Here is a 20,303-nt window from a genome sequence, read left to right on the forward strand (position 1 = left end):
AATAATAATAATGATAATGCAAATGCTCCCAAAATTCTACCTTCCAATGTTAGCAAGTTCTGGACCCGTGAGGCCCCTGCAGAATGGGAGGCCACCACGGAGCGGCAGGAATGGTGGCCTGCAGGACAAGAGGTACATTACGAGTGCGATTACCATTTCTGCTCATCCCAGAGCTAGGGAAGAGCTTCATTTACTTCTCCGTTCTATCGGGTTGCCTCTCTCTGAAGTCCACACTGTAAGTCTCTAGTGCAGAAGTAATCTGTGTTACAGGAGCGCTTGTAGTCTTCTTTTTCAAGCATGATTTCTTTTAAATGATTTGCCTCACTGTGTAAATTACTCATGGGATTGAGCTCGGATGCTGCTGGTCTGCAACAAGGATTGTAAAAGTGAGAAGCTGCTAAGTGTAATAAACTACAAAGGGATGAGGAGGTTTGCTGAGGACATTTACCAGGAAGCAGCCCCTTCTTACATAAAAGGAAATGTGTTCCTAGGAGTAAATCATCCCATTCAGTTGCCTAAGAAGAAAGCCACAAACCTCAAGCTGGTAGGCAAAGCATTTAGAGGAAGTAACAGAAGCAGGCCCAGGCAGTTGGTGAGGAAAGCCAGGGCAAGTGAGAGCTGGGAGCTCAGGAGCTCCAGCAGTATCCCCAGACTCTGAGGCTCTTGAGGCCTCCTCTACCTCAAGAAGTGAAAGCACCCATGCTAGATGAAGCCTTGGAAAAGTCCAAAGAAACAGGTCTAAGAAGACAGCCATGGTGTGCCTCTGACAACAGGGTGTATCCAAGGTACGAGAGAGAGAGAGAGAGAGGGAGAGAGAGAGACAGAGAGAGAGAACAGAGGGATGGGTGTACATACAAAAGCCACACAAAGGTAACTGTCACACAAACCCTGGAGACAGTGGCCCAGCCTCCTGCCCTAGCTGTCATCAAACACTTTTCCACACCTTGAAGCCACAGTGAGAAAAGAGAAAGAATGCTTTTCTTCCAGAAGTCTGCCATTCGTGCAGCACTGACCATTGCTAATGACATGAAGCTTTCACTCTTGAGCGCATGGTCTTTCCACATCCTGATGGACTCCGGCCCTTCCTTGGCACTGCAAAGAGAGGCAGCTGCCTCCCCTCGGGGATGCATGCACCTGCTCTCCAGAGTGAGCAGTCAGTCTCATTACTGCTTTCCTTCTACCCAGGAGTTGGCCACCAAGGGTAGCACTTGAGACCTGGCTCCTCAGAAGACTTATCCAGGCCCAAGGGAAACATCTGACAATAGTTAGCCATTCAAAACTGCAAGCTTTCATATGAAAAGTTGAAGTTTGGAAAGGTGGGTCCACCGCCATCCGTGTGCCAGGTGTAAGGGCCTTTCACGCATATAGCAGTGATATCGACAAGTGTGACTTATACAATGCAACGTGCCAACAGCCGGAAAGTCCTTCAAATCCAGGGAACAAATATTTTCCAAGTGACCAAGATGTAATTCTACAAAAATCATTCCTGGGTAAGTCATTCAAAGTCCGTGAATTTCAGTGTAATCGATTATGAAAGCGCATAGCTACACTTCCAGACTCTGCGATGTAACCAATGTGTAAGAAATGACCACTTCTTAAATTCTGATTACCATCCAAAAATATACAACTTTCTGAAAAAGTAATTGAAAGTCTTTTTTTTTTTCTATTGGATAGACACTTTGACCCCCCATAATACAAGTGCGTAGAAGCAACCCAAGATATAAATAAAGAGAAAATAAAAGTTAATAAGACACAGGAAGATAGATCTTTTGCAAAAGGGAAGGGTGGAGATGGAAGGACCATATTACCACTATGATCACAAGGTGCACGTGTTTTCCTACAAATGACTCAAGGTTACCCTTCTGTATGGCTGCATAGTACTCCATTGTGTGTAAATAGCACAATTATTTTATACATTCCTCTGTTGATGGGCATACAGGGTGCTTACAAGATTTAGCTATTAGAAAATGCCAAAGTTTTCTTTAGACTGGCTCTACCTTATCCTGTTTCCTGCAGCAATTGTGAGGATCCTTATCCCTCTGCATTCTTACTAACAGCTGGTTTTCTTTTCTAGTTAGGGTTGAGTTTTCACGGCAGCCGTTCATGTTGATGTGAAGTGGTACATCACTATAGCTTGGATATTTATTCTCAAATTGCTAATGACAAACATCCTTTCAAGAGCTTATTCGTTGCTCATATTTCTTTTGTGGGAAATAGCTTATTCATATAATTTGCTTGTGTTTCAGTTGGATTATCTTTGGGCTGCTGAGCTGCAGTAGGGTCTCATACATTCTAGATATGAAAATTCTTGTCAAATATGTTTATAAATATTTTCTCCTAAACCATAAGTCGCTTTCACTTTCTGAGACTGTATTCTGTGATGCATAAATACGTTTAATTTGGCCAAAATCTAATTAATCTTTTTTGTTTTGCTACATTTGCTTGGGTCCAACACAAAGTTACACAGATTTTTAGCTATGTTTTTCTAATGGAAGTTTCGTATTTTTCATCTTCAAATTTACATCTCCGATCCAATTTGGGTTGATTGTAGTATGTAACACAAAGTAGGTGCTAATGCTCACTCTTATGCAGATGGATAAACACTTCTGTAGTGGGCATCCTCCTTGTAATGTTTAAATTCTGTTGTGCTTACGATGTGAAAGAAACCAGAGAAGCCCTGGGTGGTGGCTGCTTTTAACTTAAGCACCTTTTTCCTTTTTCTTCTCATTTTATACACTCCAAACTTCTGATGCAGGGTCATCTGAGGTATTTCTTGACTTAGGACAAGTAGGGTTCTGTTCAGGTACCCTCTCCCAAGGAAAATGTGCTGAAGTTATGTACCATCTGCAAGCATGGGAATGGAATTTGTTGAAATCCTGGATTTCACAAGAAAATTATAATATACAATTTGTGAATCGTTTATAGGGTGACCCAAACATCCACTAGTTTGCAGACGATTAGAAAAAGCACACCCCCCCGGCCCCGCCCTCAGCTGTACAGGTTCACCTCTTGCCCATGTACCTACATCTCATGCAGGATGTGCATGGGGCTTGCAAATGTGCCCAGAGGAGAAGTTGGATGAGAAGAATATCTTCTAATATCCTAGAGCAGAGTGGACAAACAGCGGTTGAAAACAGTCAGTTGCACATTTCAGAATAGCTAATAGGATATGGACTGACATCCACACAGGAAATAGCACGCCCTTGAGGTGAAGGTCTTAGCAGTTACTAACCCAAGCATTTTGCATTGTACACCTGTCCTGAAATGTCACCTCTCCATAGACAGGCATAAATGTTATTCATCAGTTAAAAACAAAAAATTGAAAAAATTAGGACAGGGGATTTAGCTCAGTGGTGCCAATGCCTGCCTTGCAAGCACAAGGTCCTGAGTTCACTCCCCAGTACCAAATTTAAAAAAAAGAACAGAAAAAAGAAAAACTTAACTAAATCCTAAATTAAGATTCACAATGTTTAAAAATTATTCTTCCTATAAGATGATAGAATAAAATAACAGTGTACTAGCAAATCAGCAGATGTGACCTACAGAAGCCTGTTTTTTAGTTTTTAATTAGTACACGTTTGCACACACAATGATCGGGTTCACGCGGAGGGTTGGTATGTGGACATGGCCATCTTCAGGCTTTCTGCCTCTCCGTCTTCTCCCTACCCGCCTGCCCTCCCCGCCGTCCCCTGGGTCCCTTCTCACACAGCACCTCGTGCTGTAAGGGTGCGGCAAGGGTAGGGTTGCAGTAGGGCCACTGCAGAAGGGAAAATGGTTAAATCATGGCGATAAAGACCTTTTCACCTTTTCTGGGTGGGGGGAGTACCTCTAATAAACTACTCTGCTATCACTTCGGTTTAAATCTTAATCTGAAAAGGAAAGAAAGGGAATTCTGATCCGGGGAGGCGTGGTCTGAGCTCGCAGGGTCAGCTGGAGAGAGGAACCCGTGGGGTTGGACAGGGCCATGCCACGCGGGATCCGGCACGCGAGGGGAGGCCGGGGGAGAGAGGGGTAAGGGCGGGTGCCCCTCTCACACCCACAAAAGAAAGGTGCCTCCGCCTACCACTCCGACGAGCATTTGAGCCCCATGGAGTTTTCTGCATTTTTCCCCCCTTTGTGCGTGGAATATTAAGAGACACCATCACGGGCTCTTGTCTAAGAAGAAAGGCAAGAAAAGCAGCTTTGGTTTCTTTGGAAACGCACTGTTAAACTGAGTCTCATTTTTGCAAGATTGCAGATTTCTTTTGAACCAAAAATTATAGTTTCTAAAAATGGCTACGCATCTAAATTGTGCATATGATTTTTGTATCATGTAATATTTTGAAAGACTAAAAGGAAGGGAACCAAATCTCTATATGCGAGACTCCTCAGCTTTCACAAGGGCAGTTTGGTCATACGTTTCTCACTTCACAAGTAGCTCTGGACTGCTTAATACTTGAGCACATTTTTATCTTTTATAACATTTGACACGGCCTGGAACGAATATTATCAGTGGAGGCACTTGAAAATATGAAGAATATAGGATTTATGAAATACATATAAAGAGGTTTTTTGGATCATTAACTGAGCTACAGATCATATAAAAAGAAACTGCTAAAAAATACTATTTGATGAGTAGGGCATAATTAAGTACCCGTTCTTTCAAGTCCTGATCTATATTTTCTACTGTTAATGAAATAAGGTCCAACCAATATGCTTTTTAAAAGAGTTATGTAAATTTGCTCAAAGATGCAACAGAATCCAGCACTGGAAAGTGATAGTATTCTATGTCTAAGGGTCTGTAGGATCCCTTTGTAAATATGAGTACAGAGGGCTACACGTTTTGCATGGAGCTTTTATTCCTCAAGACATGGAATTTCTCTAAACTCCCAAGTCGGGACAAATTTTAAAAAGGAAGTCTCACATTACAATTTATTTGGTAATCTTACACCACGGAATGTCGGTAGTGAGGCGCTTCCCCAGTATAAACGCAGTCGGCTTCCCACACTGATGACAGATAGACCTTCAGGGGCCGACTAACAAACAGAGCGTGATCTCCAGGTGGTCCAGTCTGCGGATGCAGAATCTACTGCACACAGGAGGGGGACCCTGAACCCATCTATGGTGCCTCTGCTCTACAATGCAGACCCTGACACATGTGTAATCTGGGGCAACTGTGTTATTTTACATTTTGCAAATAGACTGAAGTAATTATCTATCTCCCCATGTGAAATGTGTGTAAAAGCATCAAACATGCTCATCCTACACAAATAGCTTTAAGCCATGATGCACGGAAGAAAACAAAGTACACTCTTGCTGTAGCCATCCATAGTGGCGGGTCTTGGGGGAATCCCTCTAACGTGGTGTGCTTTTCAAAGGACGGCTTCTAGCTCTTCCCTCTAAAGCTTCTACTAATGCACACGATTCTGATATCAGCTTCTCAGTGGACACGAACCAGCAGAGCTCTGGGGGAAATGAGGTTTATACCGGAGTGCAGATGTGTTTGGTTGGAATGAGAAATGAATCCACCAAGAAGACCAACTGCTTCCCCTGGTCAGCCAGTTCAGCTGCTCAGCATTTAAACAGCTCCTCCATCACCTTGATCTACACTTCAGTAAAACATCACTTACTGTTTGTCAGCCCTCAATTAATTCGTATGTTAAACAGATGTCAAAGTATCTGCCCTCACTCACCATGCCTCTGTGAAGGTAAAGAAAGATTAATCATGCTAAAGTATGCATAATCTTTTAAGTGAATTCAGTTATTAACTAAAGAGGAAAAGAAATACAGGGATTTATGTTATAAATTGTAACAAATATATTTTATGAAGATAATCATTTATACCTATAAGCATCCTCTTTTGTGAGGAATTCCTTTTATTGTATGACATTCAAAATTATTTTAATTATCAAGTTTTTTAAGCAGATGGTATTAGGTGAAATGCCACTTTCACTATTATCACATACCACTTCGGAATCTGCTCAAAAATATTTTCATATTTTTGAATAATTTCGGATTTTAGAAAACCTAAGTGTAAATATCGAGTCGCTTAATAGATATCTCGGAACATTAGCCTAACCATAGCTTACTGTGCAAATGAAAGTTGTCAATGGAGCAGAGAATGAAAATGACTACAATTCCTAGAAGACAGAGTAGCTAGGTGTGTCTTCAGGATGCCACAGGGAAAGCAGGGGGACCAAAGCCCTTTTGCTATCTCAGGGGGCACCAAGGTTGGGCCCTGGGTCAAGATGCAGACAGGTGTAGCAATTAAAATGCATCAGACTCAGACAGCCCTGGGATAAACCCCCGGGATGACATCTCTCAGGGGACCTAAGAAAGTCACCAACACTCTTCACCCTCTTTGGTGTTGTATTTATCCTATGTTTTAGACACATCTTGAACTGAGACCTAGCACACACATAAGCAGGGTGTGTAAGGTGCAGAAATTCCTAGGCACCTGGAGGCAGACATAGGTGAACCCCAGGTTTTCGCTTCTTTTTCAGGTCCCTTTCTGAAATCTGCTCCAGCAACTGCTGGCACTGGGACGTCTTCTGTCTTTTCCGAATTTCAGTGCAATGCATTCTGACCTTCTTGCTTGGTTTCAGTCACTTGGAATTCCTCACGTGACTGTCTCCCTGCCTTCACCTCACTTTTACTTGTCAGGATAGTGATTCCCCACCCTCCTCCGTCTTTCTGACCTTTCACCTAATTTTATGTTTTCTTCTGTTCAGGTGAAAACAATGAAGATTCTCCTCTTACCTCTCCTTCCCAGCCCTTCTTCTTGGTTTTTGTTCTCCTTCCCTTTTACTGACTTGTTCTCTCCTTCCCTTCCCTGGACAGCTCCCCTCTCACGTTCCGACCTCTTCCCTTCCACATCGAAATTGTGTGGCCTCAAAGAGTGCGAAGACTTACATAGTTTGTGCTGATGTTTCAAAGCCATGTGCTATCAACCTAGATCTCTTTCCAAACTCTCAATAACGGCTTGACTCTGTCTGCAATTATCAGAAATTTACCATATTTAAAGCCACTTCCTTTCCAGCACCCTTATTCTCCCTGAATGAAAACATTGTTCAACTCGCCAACACCTGTGAAACCTTGGAGTCAAAGCTGGGGACAGCAGACCTGGTGTCACATACCTGCAATCCCAGCACACTGAGATTGCAGCTTTGAACACAACTTGGGCTACTTCATGACTTTACCAGATCCTGTGGCAAAAAAAAAAAAAAAAAAACCTGGGTGTGTATCTCAGAGTGAAGACCCTGAATTCAGTCCTCAGCATAAAAGAAAAAAAAAATCCCTTTCTTGTGTTCATTCTCTTGAGTGGAGCCAAAATTAGTTCAGACCCCACCTCACTGGTTTCTGCATCTGATTCATTCCCCTGCGATTGTCAGATTAAGTTTCCAAAAATGTATATTTTCTATGGAATTCTTCATTCTGAAATTTTGTCATGGATATATTCCCTCTCTCAAAAATATAAATATCTTTCCAAATTACTTAATTTAATCTCTTGCTCTTTCTCTTCTGGCATAAACGTTCTCTCCATCAGCTCTACGGCATGTGCTCCTCTCCTCGGTGTCTCTTTCCTCTGGAAAGCTCTTGCAGCCTCCTCTGCAAACACCGCACCGTTGTTTTCCTGTGAGATTCCCCTCCGCCTGTTTTTCACTCTTGTCCCTTCACCTAAGTAGAATTGACTACTCCCTTTTCAGCATCTGTATTCTTACTCTCTTTTTGCCCCAACAATTTATTCCACTTATTTCATTCTTTTCATATACAGATGGATAAAAAATATACTATGCAGTGTTCTCTTTTTACAGGGTCAATTTAGCATTGGCACAGAACAAATAAGAAACAAAGATGTCAAAAATGAGCAACAACATGCTTTCTTGTTTGGAATCTGGCTTTCAGTGATTTCCTTCCATGCTGTGCACAGCATCCCATTTGGTGTAGAAAGGAAGATATCATTTACAATTCCCTTCTCCCTAGTTGCTCACAGTGTACAGAGACTCACAGAAACATGTGCAGACAACGCTGACAGAAGGTTCAAGTTTGTCTGCAGTAATCGGGGCAGAAATAAGGACTAGATGGAAGAACATGAAAGATAAAGTTGGACTTAAATTGGACTGTGGGGGTTACAACTTAGACTGCAAAAGTGGCGAGGTAGTAGTAAAACCAGAGGTGGGTTAAGGCAAGTTTATGAAATGCGTTAGGTACCATTTAGAGAATTTGCATTTTACTGAGCATGAAGAAAAGCCATTGAAGACAGGACAAGCAGGGACATAGGAAGGACGTTATGCAGTTTACACCAATTTTGAAGTGTTGGTTAGTGAGCACTGTATGATACACTGTGTGCTAAATGTTATAGGTGATGTAAACATCCGCTAATTAAAAAAATCACTAAAAAGCCTTGAAATCTCTTGTTGGAAAAGACTGCGTGCTCACCATGGGTTAGTGCACTTAGCTCCCGTCTTCCCTTGAGTCCTGCTTTCCTGATTCGGGGGCTTGTGCTCTGCTACTGAAAGCTGACACGCAGAGAAGGGTGCCATAGGGGAATGGGCTAGTGGAATCTTGGATTGCACAACTTCTCAGTGGAGCTGTTACAAAATTAGAGGTTGTATTTTTATTACATGTGTACCTCTTTTCTGGTAAAGGTATTGATTCCTCTGAGGGGGATTCCCTCTTGGACTGTGGTGTGTCTGCATGAGCTCTGCCCCCACACACGGGGTCACCTGAGTACCTGTCCATGTCTCTGACCCTCACCGGAAGATAACCACACAGGTGGCTGATGGCCCCTTAGGGAGGTGTCCAAAGAAGGCGATGGACCAGGCTGTGACGGGGGTGCCTAGGGCTCCTCTTTCACCCACCTTTTCTGTAGATGTTTCCTCCGTGCTGCCCCTCACCCTGAGCGGAGCTACTTGCTCTCTTACACCAGTGAGGCACAGTTGGTTTCTTTTATTAGACTTCCAGGAACACGAAGGGGTACAGCGTCTGAAACACCAATCGGTCTCACTTTCTTTTGACTCAACTATGTGTTACAGTTTGCGAAGCACCGAGGTAAAGCAGGGAGGGGCTGAGACACGCAGTTTCCTGACGACCAGATTCAGCCCCATTGTGTATAGTCAGGTTCAGGTGAGCCCTGCACAAATCCGGGGTGGAAAGCTGGACATCCTTTCCTCGGCTTTTGGCTTCATCAAACTTACCTTTCTTCACTTACCTAATGTTACAGTGGGTGTGGTGGAAAGTATGGAACCTGAATAAAACTTTAAAACGTATTTCAGTGAAAGCCACATTGACTGTACTCCCTCTCCAAAGTCTCCCCATCTCTCGGAACACAGTTATCCCATCAGTACAGGCACTGTCTGCAGCAGTTCTGCAAGTCCCTGTCTGTGAGAGTCACTAGTTGGCTTTTCTCAATGCTACAGTACCCAGGATGGGACAAAATGGTTGCCTTTCAGAGTCATTATGGCTTTGTGGAAGAGTCAGAAGTCACAGGATGCCAGATCTGGTGAATGGGGAAAAAAAGGACAAATACAGCATCATGTTTTTGTCGGACAAAAGTTGCCATAAACATTTCGATCAGTTTAGGACATGAAGGATGCTATGAAAAGACAAGAAAGAGGATTTCCAGAACTGCTGCAGAACTGGTAAGAACTATATTTGTACCACATTCTGTGAGTCCTAATCTGATCATTCACTAAAGTCTGGTTATATTCTTTATTTCTGGAAACTCCTTTGAGTTGAAGGACTAAACATAGTGGTTTCAATTGCGTGGTCTTTGGGTGTCCTGATAAGGTGTATATTCCTGGCAAGCACTGTGGATGGCCAACTAGAACAGACAGAGAAAAGGGATAGGATTATGAGAAACTACTGTCATAATGACTCACAGAGAAGGACATTATCAGTACAAGAACATGTTCCTTTAGAACTTTGTTTTCTTGAAGACTTCTGTACCTTTGGCATGATTTTGAATCAAGGACTAAATACCTTGGGAGTTAGAATGGCATGGGGATTGGATAAACAGACAAAGAATGTCCGTCATCGTGAATCCAAGATGTCATAAGCAAAGAGACAGCTGAATAGGGCACCAGGGAACTCTTCACCAGAGAAACATTGATCTTTATTTTATTTTTTTCATCTGGAAAATATAAACTAATAACTTTATAATTTCAATCAAAGGACTACTGGGCCAGGACAGGAACTGTTCAAGTGGTCTTTTCTGTCGATTTTGAAAGGGAACAAAATACCCAGAAGCCAAGGGTGCCTTGGTGGGAACTTTCTTATCTGCCTCTTCTTCTCTCTGTTCTGAGATTGAAATGATGTTAAGGAATGTACCTCTGCGTTCAGCCCACACAAAAGGGTAGTTTCAGTCTATCAAAATGTCCACTTGCACATGCTTCCTTTAGCTCTGCAGAGACATGTGAGGCCTTAGTATTGAAGATAATTTAATTTCTTATCATCATGTACAGGACATAAATCTTCCCTTATCACAAAAGGATAACCCTGGATTTTCACACTTTAAAGGTAGTGAGACTTTTGGACACAATATTCACCTTAAAAATAAATTTTTATATATAGCTCAAAGGTCTTTTACTTCAGCCACAATCATGTCTTCTTGTTATATATAATAAAATATGTAATAAAAAGTTAGGTTATACCATTAGTGAAGTAACAATAGAAGAAAGGCACAATTTTTTTCTTATCTGGAATAGAAAAAAAGCATGACATAAATGTATTTAAAGTCTTCTGCTCACATTTATCCCAATATATTCATGTTATCTATTGGGCATTACTGATGTTGTATAAAGAATTTAATGCCAGCTTTGGTCACTCCTAGGTAAGAAATCTTCAGCAAGTGACTTAGCATCTCCTACTTTTGGATTTCTCATTCATAAAATAGCATAATAAAAACCACACCATAGACGCTGTGATATGAGTTGAATAGATAATACGAATTACACTGAGTATGGCTACCTAAATTTCTATTATTAGTATGGAATCCAGAATGTGGACACTTATAATGAGAACAAGAAAAGATTTCCCCACAATTGGCCAGAATAGCCAGTGATGGTTTGAGAATATAATCATTGACATTAAAATTATAACATTTTCATTGAGCATGTGTATGAACTGGGATTAGATTCGAATGGAAACATTGTGACTATGTTCATATAATACTGTAAAATGCAATCATGCAGTTGGAATCCATGAAAGTTGGTGCTTGGAATAGTTCCACAGTTAGGGTTCACTGAACATTACACAAACAAAGAGTGTTTTTCTAAGAAAATGTAAGCCTCAGCTTTTGGTGAGCATATTTGAGTCAAGCCATATCCACCTGTGATAAACAATAACTCACCATTGCTTACTCTATGTTCATAAAATGTCTCTCCCCCGTTATGGACTTCTATCATGGTTTGTAAATTCACTCCATCCTTGGGAGGATAGAGAGAGAGGTGCTAATGCAGGGACCAGCATGGTCCACAAAGTACCATTTCTGGTTCTAATGCTTCGAATTCTAAGGAATCTTTTTGGAACTATATTCCTAGGAAGAGTAACTTACTTTTATGGCAGTCCAGAGGTGGTGGGACCCAGACTCAAGCAGATGTCTCAGCCCATAGTACATTATGTAAACACCATTGCTGCTGGATAAAATCAGACAGTGAAACACAAAGGAATTGTTGAAATTCTATTTGTGCATAAATATATCAAATGATTCTGGGGATGCTTGGTTCCAGATAAAACTATTGATTGGAATTTTATCTGGGAGAGTGAAAGCATTGTGTTTCCACAACTAAAATCTTGTGCTACACAAAGCCACTACTTAGATCACATTTCACACGAAATATTGAAAATAGCCATGAAAAATACATTTGAAGGCTCTTCTGAACTTTTTAAATCAGTGCATGTTTAAAGTACAGAATGTTTATATTTCTACAGGGAGTTGCTACATGCACATAACACTTTTTTTCTCATTGAGTGCATTGGTACATTTTAGGTATACATTACAGTTACATTCATTACTAGGATCTTGTACCTTCACATTGACAGGTCTTGGTTCTCATTTTTTCCCCTTGTCCCTGCCCTTCCTTCACCCCCTCCTCCCCTCCCCATTTACAAATATTTTATTTCCATTTTTTCATTTTCTCCTGTATTTTTCCTTTCCCTTATTACCTTCCCCCTACCCTTCCCACCTCCCCTACACTTTTAGCACATAACACATATTAATTCTTTTTTCAACCCTTTCTTTCCCCTCTCTCCTCCTTCCTCCATCCATTTCTTTCTCCATTTTTTTTTCTTTTTTATTGAGTTTATTGGTACAATCTAGGTCTACAATACACTTACATTCATTACTGGAATCCTGTACCTTTTTGAAACAGATCTATCTCTCTGCCTTCTATTGTCTGTCTTTTGATTTGTTCTTTATTAATAATTTGAGTTTCTCAGATAAGAGAAGCTATGGGATAATTAACCTTGTATATCTGATTAATTTACCTAACATTATGGTCTCAAAGTTCACCCATTTTCATACAAATGACTCAATTTTACCCTTCTCCATGGCACAGTAGTACTCTGTTGTGTGTAAAAACCACATTTATTTTATCAATCCATCTGTTGGTGGACACATGGGCTGCTTCTAAGATTTAGCTGTTATCAGTTGTGTTGCTATAAACTTGGGAATGCATGATTCACTGTACTATGAGGTCTTCAACTTTTTCAGAAAGACACCTAGAAGAAATATAAGATGAACTGAAATCAGGCATAACAGTCTAGGGTACTGGTAAACAATTTTTCAATTTATTTGATTTTTTTCCCAGAAATACTTCTGGAACCTGTTAAATTGTGACTTTAATAATTAAAACAAGGTAGATATTTTTCATTCTGGGCAGTCAGTCCATTTTATAATTTCTCCCAAAATGCTGGTATCATATTGCTGAAAGTCCTAAGTAGAAGATTGAAATTCCATATTCATGAATTAAGATCACTGACATAGTCATCATAGAAATTAATCATATATGAAATAATTTACAGGAGAAAACCCAAGAATACAAAATATGAAAAACTTTAAAAGAAGTAAAGGCAATGTTTACCAGTGTCAAGTAGTAAAATGTTTCAAAATGCTGTCATAGACCACTGTCATATAGTAAATTTATTCAAAGCATAAAATATACAATAAACCATTAAATGCAGCTCAGTAGGTAGCATCTGCAAAACTGCTGATTAAAAGTGATTAAGAAAAAAAATTATCTGGCCTTCATGCTTTACAGAAAAGACACTAAATAAATGCTGTCTTTCCCTCTTCCCCCAAGAATTAGTGGAGCTAAACTACATAGAAGTTTGTTCATTTTTGTAACCTTTGATTTATCCCTAAGGTTAATGTCCCTATGATATATTCTCTTCCCCCCCAACTGATTCTTAGGCACATGTTTTAAAACTCCTATAGCATCCTCAGTCTTATTATTAACAAGAAACACTTGCTTCTTTGGTCAACTGAAACAAGTATTTATTGATCACCAGTTATTTATCAGCACTGGGGAGATTTTTTTTTAATTATAGAGGCAGAAGCTGGAATAAGACTGCATCATAGGCAGAAGCCTCAGGACAAATTAAGTTTGGATACAGATTGCTTCAATATAATGTGTAAGGGGTAAGATGAGGATTGTATAAAGTGCCAAGCATTTATTCTACTATATATGTATTTTCACCATACAAATTCACTCTTTTGTGCCACATTATATAGCCACCTCCATTCTTTTATGAAGATTACAGAGTTAGTTGACTCAGTAAGTTATTTTTAGGACTTACAGGCTTCACATGATGCAATGTTTAAAATATATATCATATGCAAGATCATTCATATGCTCTGCAATATAATCCACCTGTATTCTTTAAGATATGTGCAATATGTATTCTTACAGAGTTTTGACAATTCACATAATGCATCTATGTGTAATTTAGCAAAGCAAATTATACATTTGCATCACTTGGTATCTGAGTGCATACATTCATGTGCATAAATATACTTTCCTTTTGAAAAACATACAAAACATTTAACGTGCTATAAATTAGGTGCATGTACCTAAATATGTATACATTTCTTGGATATTTCCCTCAGTGACTCTTATCTATAGTGAAATGTGATCTGCATACTTTGTTTCAATAGCACTGATATACGTCAGCACTTGGTGAGGTTATCTTTCTAGAGAACTGTAGAGATAAATATTAAAATATAAATATTCATAAATTTGAATTATGTGAATCCCAGATGTTTTAAAATTTAGACAGGGTAAAATGGCTTTTCCCGTAATGTGTAGAAAAAAATGATACACTGTTTCCAGAATCTATAACTAAAGATTCCTTATACCATTTGCTAGAGTCAAGAATTAAAACCGTCAGGCAAACAAAAAAGATGTAAAGCAATAAAGACGGCTGAAGTTTTATCTAAGCGGTGGCAGTGAGCTGTAATTTCACCATTCAGTCCCGAGGAGAGGTGTGTAATGAGTAGGTCTCATTTTCTTTGAAAATCTAAGTATCCTAGGAAGAAAGGTTAAACCACGCTCATTTGAAAGAGCATCTGTATCATGCAAGACTCTTTAGAGCATCACATACGGGGCACATCTTGCTTTCTCCTTTTTTTCTCATCATAAAACTAAGCTCAGTAGCCATCAGATTGGGCTCTGGAACACAGTAATCCGCGGTACTGGGCCACCTCTCTGCCTGTGGTTCTTGACATGCTACTTACAGGGGCCTGGAATCTGAGGGAAGTCCCTTTGGTTCTCGGTCCTACTTTCCTACCTATCCTACGCTGAGTGAACGTGATGAACTCTTACTGGGGCTGTCAATGCGAACAACTCAGCCAATAATCGGGGAAGGACAAAGCTGGGGAAGCCAAAGAAAAACAGCCCTGCCCTAGAGAAACACAAAGCATTACTCCTGGAAGGAATGCCTGCTTCTGATTTCTAAATCAGATATACACATTCCAAGCTGTTAAGAAGAAGTACTGAAAAGCAAAACTGCTGATGGAGGGTAAGATTGGTGGCTCTCAGTACGTGGTCCTGTTGTGTGGTACGTAGCCCTCCTATCTTTATCGGCTGCCACTGAACTCAAAAATGCTAAAGAAAGGAACAGTTTGTGAAGATTTTGAAAGGTAGAGTTTCCTCTGTCGTTTGCAAAGGAAAGACGGTGATATACTCAAACCAGCCCTTTTAAGGGTGGCTTTCTGACATCTGTGAAGAAAGTTCTGCACAGGACATGTGGAAGTTTCGAAGACAGCCAACTTTAGTCCCTCCTGTGGGAAGATCCGTGGATGGCAGTGAGTCACGGGGAATGGCCGGTTACATTTAACAGATCGGAACACACATTTTCTGCCCCAGCAAACTGTACACGCCCCAAAGAGAGTACTTGTTTTTTTTCCCAAGTGAAAGAAAATTAATATCTGAATTACTGGTTAATATTTTTCAAAAGAATAAAGATGAAAAAATAAATCAATAAAACTACACGTGTATGTTTATGACATAAATGATTATTTGAAAATTATATTACCAAATGAGGTTATAATTTACAATTATTCGTGAATGCTTTACCTTCACCTTAAATTACGGCTCAGTGTTCATGCTGACTTCTCGAATCAGAAGATCCATGCTTCTGAGGTTATCGTACACTGGATGGTTAAATGGATCAATTATGTAATTGATGTCACAAAATCTGAATTCACCATTCGTTCTCCAGTGATGTTTGTGTCCTTTTAGTATTCTCAATTATTGGCATAAAATCTGGGAGCGATGCCATCTCCAATTTTAAGTTAAATAAGAGATTAATTTTATATCTCGACAACTTCAGTATTTCAAATTAATGTGCCAAATGCATAGGAATTCAAGAAAACTCAAATCATAAAAGAACTTGAATGCAATGCATACAGGTATTTTGAGATCTACTTCAATTAAAACACAGCAAAGTAGATATGAATACAGTAATCAAAATATCATGCATTTTATTGGCTAACAATGCCTGTTGGTTAAAGAAAAAAATCAACTAGACTACTAAAACAACTAAAAATTATCAATGAAATACTATAATCCTTTTGTTTTTCTTGTTAACCAAACCAATCTCACAATGTATTGGAACAGTGTTAATTTTATTTGTAAATTTAATTACTATATAAATAACAGATACCTTAAAATTAAATAATGATCCTCTCCAAACATTGGAGTGTATATACTCAATAAATACAAAATCAGATATGCAGTATTGAGTGATGTATTAATTTACAAGTAATAATTAATTTATTTATAAATGTTAGTGACTTCAAATTATTACAAGTACTGCCATTTAGTAAAGTCTTAAGAAAAATCTACTCATAAATGTAATTCTCTTGATTTTTACATAAAAGAGTATTTTTGTTAGGTTTTTGTGTTTTGTTTTGTTTTGGTACCAGGGATCCAACTCAGGTCCTTGCACTTGCAAAGCAGGCAGCAGAACCACTGAGCTAAATCCCTGTCCACATTCCTGTAAGATTTTGCAACTTTACTATCTCAGTTTTATTAAGTTATATGGGGGTCATCCGATTGCTTTGAATATTTTAAAAATTAGAACTAGAAAGAATTTTAGCTGTTCATAACAGGGTTAAATTCAATATCAAGAAAATGTAAATGCCGTTTACAAATTAAACTACCCAGAATAGTACCTTCATTCCTAGCTCTGTGACCTCATTCTATCTGTACTTTTAAATAGAATCAATAAATCATGATTTTTGTATCATTTACTATGTGCTTCCATAATGAACACGCTCAAGCAAATGTATTTATAGTTGGTATTTTTTTCTTTTCCGAACAAGGATAAGAATAGAATTGAGATGTGTTATATACATGCACAAACTCCTAATAATGAATGTAACCATTATGTACTGTAAACATATTCTAATATAATTTTTAAAAATGGCTTTTGCAGAAAAATCTTGTTTAGTCCCATCTTATCTGTGATAAGCTTGTCTCATGAAAGTAGGCTTGTCAGAAACCTTAATAATCATTTTGGTTTCCAACAAATGGTTTGTCTAGAATGATCAAATCTACATCTTATGGAAAGAAGTTAAATTGTAAATTATTCATCATATTATTATTCCAAATAGAAAATTGCCTGTGTTTCTTTGTTTGTGTTCTGTGTGTTTTAACTGATTTGACTGGTCATTTCACTTCAATTTTGATGAATTTTTTAATACATGTTCGCAGTACAAATTGTTTGCATTTCTTGCATCTTCACACATGGACATAATATGTCTTAATTCTTTTTGCATCCCTTCCCTCCCCTCTCCCTCCTGTCCATCTCTTAATCTCCTCCCCCTGAAACAGAGACCCACCCCTACTTCCTACTATCTTCTATTTTGATCTTATCTGTGATAAGGATTTCTCCTATAAGAGAAACTGTGTGATATTTAAGCTTGTGTGTCTGATTTACTTCATTTGAATAATTATTTAATTTCATTTTACTCATTTCACAATTATGCTTTTAAGACATCCATTTTCTGCTCATTTTTAAAGAAAACAGTAAATGAATGAGAGTGAAAAGAGCAGCATTAAAGTATGGATAAAATTTAACACTCAACTATCGCTTGAGACTTGCTTACCAAAAGTTACAAGAAGGTTGAACTTCTGTTATTACAGAATTTGAAGCCCTAAGGAATTTTCCTAGTTAGCACATATCTGTTAACCTATTGCAATGTATATTAATGTTTTTTTCCTTATTCTTAGCCATTACACTTGAACTGAGTGCTATTCTTGATTTCATAGTTCAGTGATTTATATTTTATCATAAAGAACTTTGGTTTCAATCCAGTTGGTAAAGTTACATTCTGGGACTTTCTCAGGGAAATGTCATTTGGAAGGTTGTGAATCTAATTCGGAATCACCTGCTGAGTTCTCAGTGGAATATTTGATAATTCAGAAACCATTTCACCCACAAGTAAGAAGACCAGAAAAGGGAGAGGAAACTTATCCTCAGGTCTGTTATGAATCTTCTCCCATAATATATAGATCTAAAGTAAGTCTTGGGAATAAATAAGTGTAAGCAATGTTAGCATTTAAGGCAGTTCATTAAAAACATACATTTAGCAGAATTTTTTTCCAAGTCTATCCTGAAGACTCAGAGGTGAAGAAATAATATCAAGTAAATAAAGGTTATTCTATGTTGACAAGGAAAATGGTATCCTTGGTGCATTCATCTTGAGAAATTTGCTAAGCTAATTATATTTACCCACTATCAGGATATCTTGCATTCCCTAACATAAGCTTATTACATGTACTAATTGTGTTGTGCTTTATTCTTGTTAGAATTCTCAGATATTACAGAATTCAGATACCGGGAGAGACCAGGATAGAATGAAATCAATGTCTTTATAAGGCAGAAGGATGGTTCCACATCTGCAAGGATTTCACATGTGCTTTTCATATTATGATTCCCCTCATTCCTCCTGTGTCACTCCAAAAATTTTATGAGAATATTACTTATACTATCAAAACATATCTTCAGCAGAGATATAAATTTTCACAGGATGGCTATATATTTAAAAGTTCCCCGTACTGATGTATGAGTTTGTTGCCATATGCTTAGCAGATCTCCTCCTTTGCAAGGGAGAATAATGGACCGACTGCTGCAAGCGTCTTGTTCCCTATTCAGTGTGCATTTGGTCTGTGCCTCTCCCCCACTGAGTGTACAGATGATTCTGCTGCTAAGGCCTGACACACTGTCAGAAGAGCTGAAGTAAGACATGATACATGATACAGTGAAGACATCACCGGAAGGAAGGGGAGCATCCAAGACCACTCAGAAAGTAAACTCGAAACAAACCCTGCCTATGGTCCTGGAATCACACTGTGCATGTCTGCGAAACTATTGTGGGCTTGTTTTGTCTATGGAACTTCGCTGCAAATATAAGATTAACTGCAAAGTAAGAAGCAACGTGACGCTGAGGGCTGCTTTACTTACTTCACCTTGCTTTGTTCTAGTCTACTTCAATACTTTTAATAGCTAGTGGATGCAAATGTAATCTGTTTCAGACATTTGTCATAATTTTAAGTTTTGGTATTATAGTTAAGAAGAAAAGTGAAACTATTTTTTTAAAAATCTAGCAATCCTGTATTAACTATAATGATTTTCAAAATAATAAATACATAATATGGTACAATAATTATAACACTATACAGCCAATACAGGAGTAGTAATCACAGGGCAGGCAAAAGTTATTCAACAATTTCCTGATTCAAGGCCCTCATGTATACTGAAGAGTTGATATAAACAGAATATGACTACACTAAAAAGCATCCAACTTCTCATTCAGCTGCATTTCATCTCCTTTTTTTCCCCTGTTAGTAGATGTCTGGGTCACGCAGCTACATAAATAAATTTGTACCAAATCGTATCGCTGGCAACCCATTGCTTTGCTGGCCTAAATTTAGAAACTCTTTGTGTTGAAAAATGATGCCTCTCATCCAACCTTGCTACCTTGTCTGAAGGAATGTTATTTCATTTACCAAATCTCACTTAGAATGTTTTCTACCAGTCATATTTTATTTTCAGTGTGGCAAAGCTGACATGAAAATTGCAATCTGTTCTATTAAAAGAGGGACCCTTGAACAGCCCACATTGAATAGATTATAATAATTTGTCTCTCATATCAAATTGTTCAATATAGGTTATTAAGAATATATATCATATTTTGAAAATGCTTTGTAATTTGCTGAATAAAAAAAATCTGTGCATTCTAACATAATGTGAGTACGGAATAAGACAGCATCCTTTCTAACATCAGTTTAGCATTCGTTCTTATTCCTGGTCAATCTAGCTACACCTACAATTTTGAGTGAGCTACAAATGAGTACTTCTTCATCCTCAATATTTTTAATCTGTCATATAGGGTAGTGGCAAAATTATGCAATTAAGAGTCTGTTATTAGAGGGCTTTCAAAATGTCATTGATTATTTATATGTACACTAAATACTTTTGAACTGCCTCACTGCGAAAAAATAACTCCTCCCCTTTATCTCCCATGTGAACTCCCTCAGTCACAATTATATTGATTGTGCTTTTAAGACAAACATCTAAAGCTAATCTTTCTGTCCCTCATCCATTTTAACTGAGAGCCTTCCCAAAACTTCAAGGACTTTGTTGGCTCTTTTCTTACCATCAAGGCTGATTCCATCCAGATTCTCCACATTAGTGCCTCTAACTCCCTTTCTGGACCCAAGAAGATGTTGAGAAGCGGACCCAGTTCTGTTGTGACAAGCGACGGGCCCACCTGGAAGTTGAGCAGGTCAAGGCAATGTGGAAATACAGAGTCTGTT

This window comes from Fukomys damarensis, unplaced genomic scaffold (assembly GCF_012274545.1).
Source record: "Fukomys damarensis isolate Sample0158 unplaced genomic scaffold, DMR_v1.0_HiC HiC_scaffold_6, whole genome shotgun sequence".
Classification (NCBI taxonomy): domain Eukaryota; kingdom Metazoa; phylum Chordata; class Mammalia; order Rodentia; family Bathyergidae; genus Fukomys; species Fukomys damarensis.